Consider the following 9,066-nt stretch of genomic DNA (forward strand, 5'->3'; position numbering starts at 1 on the left):
GTTTCTGTATACGCCGCCTACTTTTGCTCACATCTCCAAGGTGCACTGAGGTTCTAGTATCCTATCCCACAGGACCTTGCACTAAATTAAATCCCCTCTGTTGTCTGTGTTAATCACCAGTCATCTTTTATCATTGTTGGTCCCCAATTGTTAAGCACTGCAGAATATGCTGGCGATATGCAGACATTAATGTTAATATGGAGACATTCCATTGTTAAATCAACTTGTCAACATAATTGGATAATCTCAGAACCTGGACACACACAATACAAGGTGAAGAAGTTTGGGTATTAAATTATGACATAGAGCAAATTAATATCAGACAATAAACCCACTGTATAGTATTTGATGTAAATATACTGTATTAGAGGGTGATGTCAGTGAAATACTAACCTCATAAAATAAACAATACGTACAAAATGCACACAAAAGCAGTGACAAAGCACCCACATCTCACATACATGTAAGAGCAGTGTCCCACAGATATTACACATGTAACTAGCTGACTTTGTTTTGTCAATCCCAAATGGCAGGCCTTGTGGTCTCTCCATGTTGGCTGAGCAGAAGTTGGAGGGGGATCTCTGCCATACTCTTCCAAACATAGTGCACCTCCTTGCCTATTAGCACCTACCTAGGCCAATCCAGTGCCTCCTATTTCACCCTTGCCTCTAGGGTGACCCCAGTCCCTTCTGTCACATGTAGGGACGGAGAGACTGCAATTCTAGATTACGCATTGGAGTGGAGTTATAGGTAATGTAATCCACTCATGACTAGGAGAGACTTAGGTTTAGGCAGCGGCGAAGGGGGGATTAGGTTAAGGCACTGTGGGGGGAGTTTAGGGTTAGGCCCCCTTAAGGGAGGGTTAGAGGGGAATAGATTAGAGATGCTTACCTTAAAGGACGATCGGGATCTTCATCCATGTCGGGCTGCGGCCGGTGGTTAATCATACCGATTCCTCGTACTGAAGTCATTCTCTTGTGGGCGTATATATATATGTTCACTGTGGTGTGGCTGAATATCGGTAGCTTGTAATAAAAAAATAAATAATGTGTAGCACAGATATTGGGGCTTTCATTTTGCCGAAAAATCTCCCAGTTTGTTGTCCCGATCAAAAAAAAAAAATCAGACCGTGTGTACCTAGCTTAAACCCCAGACGGAGCAGCACCTGGTCCTTGGCATCCTTCTCTCACAGAGACTAGCCTGCTAAAACTGTCAGGCACCAGCAGCTGCTTCACTTCCAACAACTCGCCTAAGGGATATGAGAGCAGGGGAGCTTTCTGTATTATTTATATCCACAGTTGCTGGGGTTGTGTCTGTCTTTGCAGGAATCTCTTTCCTTTCTGTTTGTGTATTGTAGCTGTTTGTCTCCTTTACCGTTTATGCCTGTGCAACTCCAGACTTGTGTTTCTTAAGCCGGCCATACACAGTGCAATTTTCTGACGTTAAGATGTGTTGTCCAATTTCCCTTAAGATTCTTCCCTTGAAATTCACTCTACGATTTAATCAAATGGTGTACAATTGTATATATGATACCGATGCGTTGTTTCCGATTGTAAATTGTTAACGATGCGTCTTTTTCTGCCAAAAATTCATGATGAATCTGAATAGGGGAGGGCTTATCTAGGGGGTATAAAAGGCAGCATCCATTTTAGATCTGTGCACACTCTGCTCAGTGACTAGTGAGGCTTGGTTTTATACCCTGCTGAACGTTGTACTTTGCTAGTGTGTTCTGCTTTGTTTTAAGGCTTGCCTTTACAAAGTGTGTATTTTGCTTTCTGATGGATTCCTATCACCATAAGCTTCTGATGGCCTATGGCTATCTGAGGCTGAAAGGTGAAGGAGCTGAGGAGAGGTGGAGGATGCGGTCGTGCTGGACCAAGGAGTGGCTGACGAGGAGGGAGAGTCGCTCCCATGTGCCCCTTCTGATGGAGATTAGGGAGAACAACCTGGACGATTATCGCAACTACCTGCGTATGGATGACGCCACCTTCCAGGCAGGACACCAGCATGAGGAGGGCAATTCCGGCTGAGGAGAGGCTCATTGCGATGCTGAAGTACCTGGCTACTGGAAAGTCGTTTGAAGACCTGAAGTTTGGGACCCTCATTTCCCCCCCAGGCGTTGGGGCGTATCATCCCAGACACCTGTGATCCCATTGTGAAAGTCCTGAAGTTCCAGTACTTCAAGGTGATTAAAAACTCAACACATTTTTTGGGGGGTTGTGAATTATTTTTTTTTTTCAACATTTTTAAAATGTAACAACCACGATGGCTGTATTTTACGTTGTAAATATTGCAACTTAACCAACGTATAAGCGTAAACCGCCTGAGGTTTTTTTTTATTTAAACCAAAACAACATGGTTTGTATATTAGAAAAAGTGGTGTATCAAACCGTTTGTTGTCGCCCAATAGATAGCCGGCTGCATGGTATACAGTGTGTCAGATGACTGATTGAACAGGGCAAGAAGCACATGGTGCAAGTGCAGATTGAGGCCCTGGCAAACATCAATCTGCCCTTGTGCCATGTGTTTAGTTACTGTCCAAACCGTATCGTCTGCACCACATACTATGCAGCAGGTATTGGAAGAGAAAAAACTGGCTGATACTAAAAAAAATGTAAAAGAAAAATTAACAAATTGGGGAGCCTCCACATCCTCGGCCAACATGAACCTCAGATGAGGATGATGTGGAGGGGTAGGATGTTTCTGGAGAAATGTAAGTGGGAGGGGGTGTGGGTTAGGATGGGGTTTCTCCCATTCTTCCAGTGTCCTGGCAGGTTGGTGGTGGATATGAATGGCATGCCATATAGCCATGGACCGTATATGCTGCGTAGGAGTAAAGGCTCTTTGGTCACCCTTGATGTGCTTGCCAGTTGTTTCATTTTGACCTGCATAATAATATCATATTTGAGCCGTTCAGCATGGAGTTACTGTTCGTCTTCCATGACTCGGATACTGCTAGCCACATGGCATCCCAGGCTGTCATACTGATCGGGTGGATTGGCGAGGGCCTGTTTTACCTGCTGCAAGAGTGGATCAGGAGTGGTCAGATTTCTGCGGGGCGTTCTGCATGCACGTCGCGGAGGCTTGGGCACTTCTGCACCACTTTCAGGAGGCTGCGTTAACTGTGGGCTCGTACTCCGCTCCAAGTCAGGCATAGCAGACTGTAGAAGGAGAGTTTCCAACAATGGTGGAGGACTGGAAGACCATTGGTGATGATTTTGAAAGCCGGTGGAGTTTCCCAAATTGTCGAGGAGCCATCGATGGCAAACTCATACGCATTACCCCGCCTGCCCACATCAGCTCCTTTTATTTCAATTACAAGGGATTTCACAGTATTGTACTGATAGCGGTGGTAAATGTAAACTATGAATTTATTTATTTGATGTAGGGAAAATGGCCGTGCTTCTGATGGTGGATCCTTCAAGCAAACGGAATTTTATGACCGACTTTCCACCAACCGTCTAAAATTGCAAACAGCGGTCACGAAGCACAGCCTGAACTTTGTGTTTGTGGCAGACGAGGCATTTGCTCTACATGAGCATTTATTGAAGCCGTATTGACAAAGGGGACTGACCAAAGAGAAATGCATTTTCAATTATCGCCTATCCAGGGCATGGCGCATAGTTGAAAATGCATTTGTAATTATGTGTAGTCTGTTCTGGATATTCCATACGGCTATAAACCGTGTGGACAAAATAGATTCTGTGGTCATGGCCTGTTGTGTTCTACACAATTTTTTACGTTCCAAAACTTCAGTACAACAGCTGACGATGGGGATGACCATCGACGACCAGGCGCAACCACACGAGGGTATACAAATGCCCTCAGTCGCAACACCCACAGTGAGAGAGACACTACCAAGTGCGTGGGAAAAACAGGTCAGGGAGCAATACCTGGCCTACTTGAATGGAGTGGGGGCAGTACCATGGCAGGAGGACAGTATCAGCTAATGACCGTTTACAAAGACATTAATTACTTACATTAATTAGGACGGTGGCTCACTCCCTGGGTTCTCCAAAGACTCCTCCTCGGGGACCATGTCCACTAATAGACTTCTAGAGGTTCGCTGGGGCTCAACTTCACGGAGGAACTCCAGAAGACTATAGTACCATAGAGTGCTACTGTAGAGGTCATCTGCCCCCGCTCCAGATGCCTGTGACTCGCTTTCCTTCCTCCTCTCCTTCACATAAACGGTCCGCATGTTTCAACCACTTGGGGTTTGCCTCATCATGGTATCTGAGGCTCAAGGTCACCATGTCGTCTATTGCAGCTTCCTTTTTTTGTTTGTTGCTGTATTCTTTGTTTTGACGCGCCAAAGGCACTCATGGGACCTATACAGCTCCAGGAACCCTGTTATGAACTGGCGCTCCCTTACGCTTGTAATTTCTGTGGAATTAAAAAACAGAAACTGCTTTAATATATATGTTTACAGTTGGACTATTCAAAGATGTTCTGCTTTAACAGTTTGTTTTTAAATGTTTTTCACGGTTTCAGTTTTAATGTTGATAACAGTTGAAAGTTCATTATAAATTTTAGATAACTTTTTTTTTTTGAGTTATTAAATATATCTGATTACATTACCCTGCACCAGTGATGGTCCATTATATCAAAACAATGGTGTGGCAGGGGAATAATTGGTGGCACAGTGGTTTAAACAATGGTGTGTTAGGGGGGGAAAAAAAATCATTGGTGGCAGTGATATAAACAATGGTGTGCCAGGGGAATAATCATTGGTGGCACAGTGGTAACAGGGTGTAGAATGAGGTTGTATAGTACATATTTGCTCACAGACGATGGACACGATGCTGCTGTCTCTTCGTTGCGTCGTGTCTCACAAAATGGAGGAGGAGAGTGGCCAGGGATTTTGCAGTACCTCGTACATCGGATCGTAAATCAAGCCAAACTGCTACGATGTGTGTCACATCGTACATGTTAGGTAGTAATCTTACCGTTCTCTCATAAGATCTACCATGCAGATTTCCAAAGGCGGGGACGCTCAGTCATCATAATGGTACAAATAAAACACATGATGTACACGATTGGACGTTACGATCGATCCAATAATGTGCAAAACATCGCAACGTGTATGGGCCGCATTACATTTCACAAGTATTATGAATCAAAATTACCGCAGGATTTTTCAGATATTATTGTCTAATGTTCTACGGATGATGAAAGCCAGGTGCCCTGCACGCCTGCAGGGGGAGCAACAGATCTGGTAACTAAAGCTGGGTACACACTGACAGATATATTGGCTGATCAGTTGATCAGCCAATATATCTGCTGCCCATTGGCCAGTGTGTACCCGGGATATGTCTGTGAACATCGTCATTCACAAACATATTGCATTGGCTGTGCTGAACAGCCAATGGACAGATATGTCTGCAGATATATCTGTCCATCGGCATATGTGTATGGGTGGTCTGCAGACCTCCCGTACACACACACCGGCAGCCAAGGGGAGAGGGGCGGGACACTCCCCCCGACCCGCCGCCGCTGGGACCCGTGGCCAGACACAGATGATGGCCATTCAGTGTGTACCCACCATTAGGCCTGGACTAAGGGTCTGATTCAAGGTTGGGAATAGAGTAAGAAATAGCAAGTAACTGTGTACCTGGACAAACCATGTTGGAATGCAAGGGGTGCAAATACATACATTTTGGAGTTGGTAGTAAAGCAACAAAAAGTAAGTAACTATATTTCTGGAACAAACCATGTTACAAAGCAAGGGGTGCAAATACATGTACGTATTTTTGCATGCAGGGTAAATACTGGCTGCTTTTGCATGTAGCCCACATGCTGGACAGCTTTATTTTTACACTGCAATTTAGATGTCCGTTTGGACACACCCCTCCCAAATCTAACTCTCTCTGCACATTTTACATCTGCCCCACCTGCAGTGTAGCATGGTGTTACCAAGGTCCACCGTTACTTTCTCATTCTTACTCTATTCCCAACTCTGAATGAGGCCCTAAGTCACGTGCTTAAGCATGGATATTCTTGAAACCTGGACTGTTAGGACACTTTGAGGACAGAGGGGGTCATTCAGACCTGGTCGCAAGCACCGATGTGCTTGCAACCGGGTCAACGGGTAGCCCTGCACACGCGCAGCGGCCGCACTGTGCGTGCGCAAGCCCCGGAACGGGAGAGAAACTCGCTCCGGAGCTCGCTACAAAAGGGGCGGCTTTCGATGTTGATCGACAGCTCACCCCTTTTTGTAGGCGGGCTGGGGAGGTGGTTTCCAAAATGGGGGCGTTCAGGAACGCCTACCGTTTTGTGGGCGACTGCACTGACATCACTGATGTCAGTGGGGAGCTTCCTGCTCCATCAGAGCAGAAAGCTCCCTGGGGCTTGCGAGTGCCCAGACCCAACCTTAGGGTCTGGTCGCAAGCCCTGATGGTCGCGATGGTGATCAGCATCACGACCATCACCCTGGTCGCTAGCTAAGCTGTGGGTGGTAACCCACAGTTTAGCTTGCGACAATGAGGCCGCACCAAAAAAAAAAGCGCCCGTCCTCATTCAGAGAGAGCGATCGCTTTTTGCGACCGCCTCTGAATGAGGTCCAGAGTTTGGGAACCACTGTTGTAGTCTATTGCTGAGCATGAAGAGTCTGCCACATATAGGCTAAGAACCTCCATTCTGTCTTCTTAGCTGAAACCCCATCTAAGGTCACACAGCCAGAAGCTCTTTTGCCCTCTTGATGACCTCGCCCATTGAGCTAGTTTGGGCCCGAACCCTTGTGAGGTCCGTGCAGAACTTTAACATTTTGTCCTTTTTAGAGATTATACATTCCGTCTACTTAATAAGTCTGAAACATCATACCCCTACTGTAATGTATTTTTTTTTTAGGATGGGTAGGGGTGGACTCTGACCAGGAGCATTCCACTTGCCAGTGACATGTGGATGATGTAGTGTGAGATGTGTGGCAAACACTAAACACTGAATTTGCGATGACTCCTAGGCTCTGGACATGTTGCAGCTGGTTCTTGCGGCTCTTAGCACAGTGTTATTTATACTGGGTGTCACAGGTGTACAAGTCCCAAATCCAATGGACTAGCCTGGTTGCAGGCTGGGCCATGCGCTGCGTGTTAACCTTAAATATGCAGCCATTTACACAAGCTTCTATTCTGCACTGCAAAGACTAACGAACCCTGATATACTGCCAAAACATTCTCTACTAATATTAATCTCTACTGACAGCCAAGTGGAATACACCAAGGTACCAGCAGAGAATCCTGGGCTTCAAACATAATTAAATGTAAGTAGTGTCCCCACTCCTCCCCTGCCCATCTCTTGCTTTTATCCACCACTACCATGTTTGTCACATCAACTGTGTGTGTCTCTGTTACCTCCTCCGTGTTTGTTTTCATGTCTCCAATTTTGAATGTGCACATGTCTCTGTCGCCCCTTCGTGTGTACGTCTCTCATTGCCTCTCCATCCCATCTGTCTCCCTTTATCTCCCATGTGCCCACTGTCCACTTGCACTACACCTGCTCCCACTCCCCCCCCCCCCCCCCCCCCTAACAGAAGCACAGTTGTGTCCAAATATTACTTTAGGAAAACCTAGCTAGTTTTTGCTAGCAATTCTAGAGGGAGCGAGCAAAAACAAGCAAAGGTTTATAAAAATATATATATATGTATATATATATTATTATCCTTTATTTATATGGCGCCACAAGTGTTCCGCAGCGCCTTACATAGTACATAGAACTAATAGGTGAACAAGTAACATACAGTACAGGACAAGGACACAACTTATATACATTGCTGAAATAGTGATTAAAGCACTCACAAAAAGCTGCCGGGAATTGGCGGTCCCGTGTTAGGTGCCCTAATGGGGAGTAGAGAGGTAAAGAGAAGCACATGAGGGAAGAGGTCCCTGCTCGTGAGAGCTTACATTCTATATATATATACACACACATATACATAAAGACAGTCTGTTGAGCAAGGGTCCTTATAGCTCCTTTTCAAGTAAATAATGTAGCCAATATTGAATGCCAGAGGGCAAATGCAGTCCGGTGCTGCTCACCTCCTGAGCCGTATCCGTGAACAAAATTTATTTCATATCACTGAGAACACTCACATTTCAATCAGTATCAACGAGCATATCCATAGGGCTTTACAAAATCACCGGAGCTGTACAGCATAGACTCCAACTGAGCCTCGCGGCTTAAAGAAGGGGACCGACCCTTTCTTCTTACCACCGGCTGGAATCACAGGTGGTGTCTCTCCAACTACCAAACGCGTTTCGTCACGTAATAGTCCCCTTCTGCCAGCTCCCTGTTTCTATTTTAATATATACAGCAAGGTCCGGCACTCCTATTACTGAAATAGTTCGCTGTGTGCCCTAACGAAAATGATAAGTAGACGGTCATAGGTGCAGCACTACAGACATATAAATCCAGCTTGGGTCGCGTGGGTACAGTCAACGTTTCAATGTTTTATTCACATTTTCATCAGGACTGAGAACAAACAAAACACAACATACCTTTATCCCCAGTGAAGGTGCGTACAACTACGGGGCGGGACTGCTCACCGGGCCGTCGGCACATGCTGCTGACATCAGACTCCTGTCATCCAAGTCCGACAGGCTGAATGTCAGTCCCATCACCATAGTAACTATACAACACCAACGTGTCAACCTTAGGGTAAATAAGCGTAAGTCACTATGATAACCAACAGTATTCTATACAGTATATGGGCATCTATAAAAAACGGACATATATAAAAACCTACAACGATCACATAAGTAAAAAAGGACAATATAACATTTAGTCCATTGCACATTTAACTCAGTGCCTTAGTAGACTAATGTTACGTACAGAATGACAATTGCAACTTATAAACATATTTATAAAAGACATTGCAGGCCATGGTGCTCATTAAGCCCCTTGGGAGCAAGGGTCCCTAACCGGTGTATCCACCTGGCCTCACATTGGATACGTTTTAGAGCACGATTACCCCCTCTTAAAGATATTGGAACATGATCAATCGTGATAACGCAGCGATGCTAAGGAGTGGGACATAGTGGCAAAATGTCTGGCCACAGGTTGTTCACTATTACC

This window comes from Taudactylus pleione, unplaced genomic scaffold (genome assembly GCF_031769625.1).
Source record: "Taudactylus pleione unplaced genomic scaffold, aTauple2 ptg000535l, whole genome shotgun sequence".
Classification (NCBI taxonomy): Eukaryota; Metazoa; Chordata; class Amphibia; order Anura; family Myobatrachidae; genus Taudactylus; species Taudactylus pleione.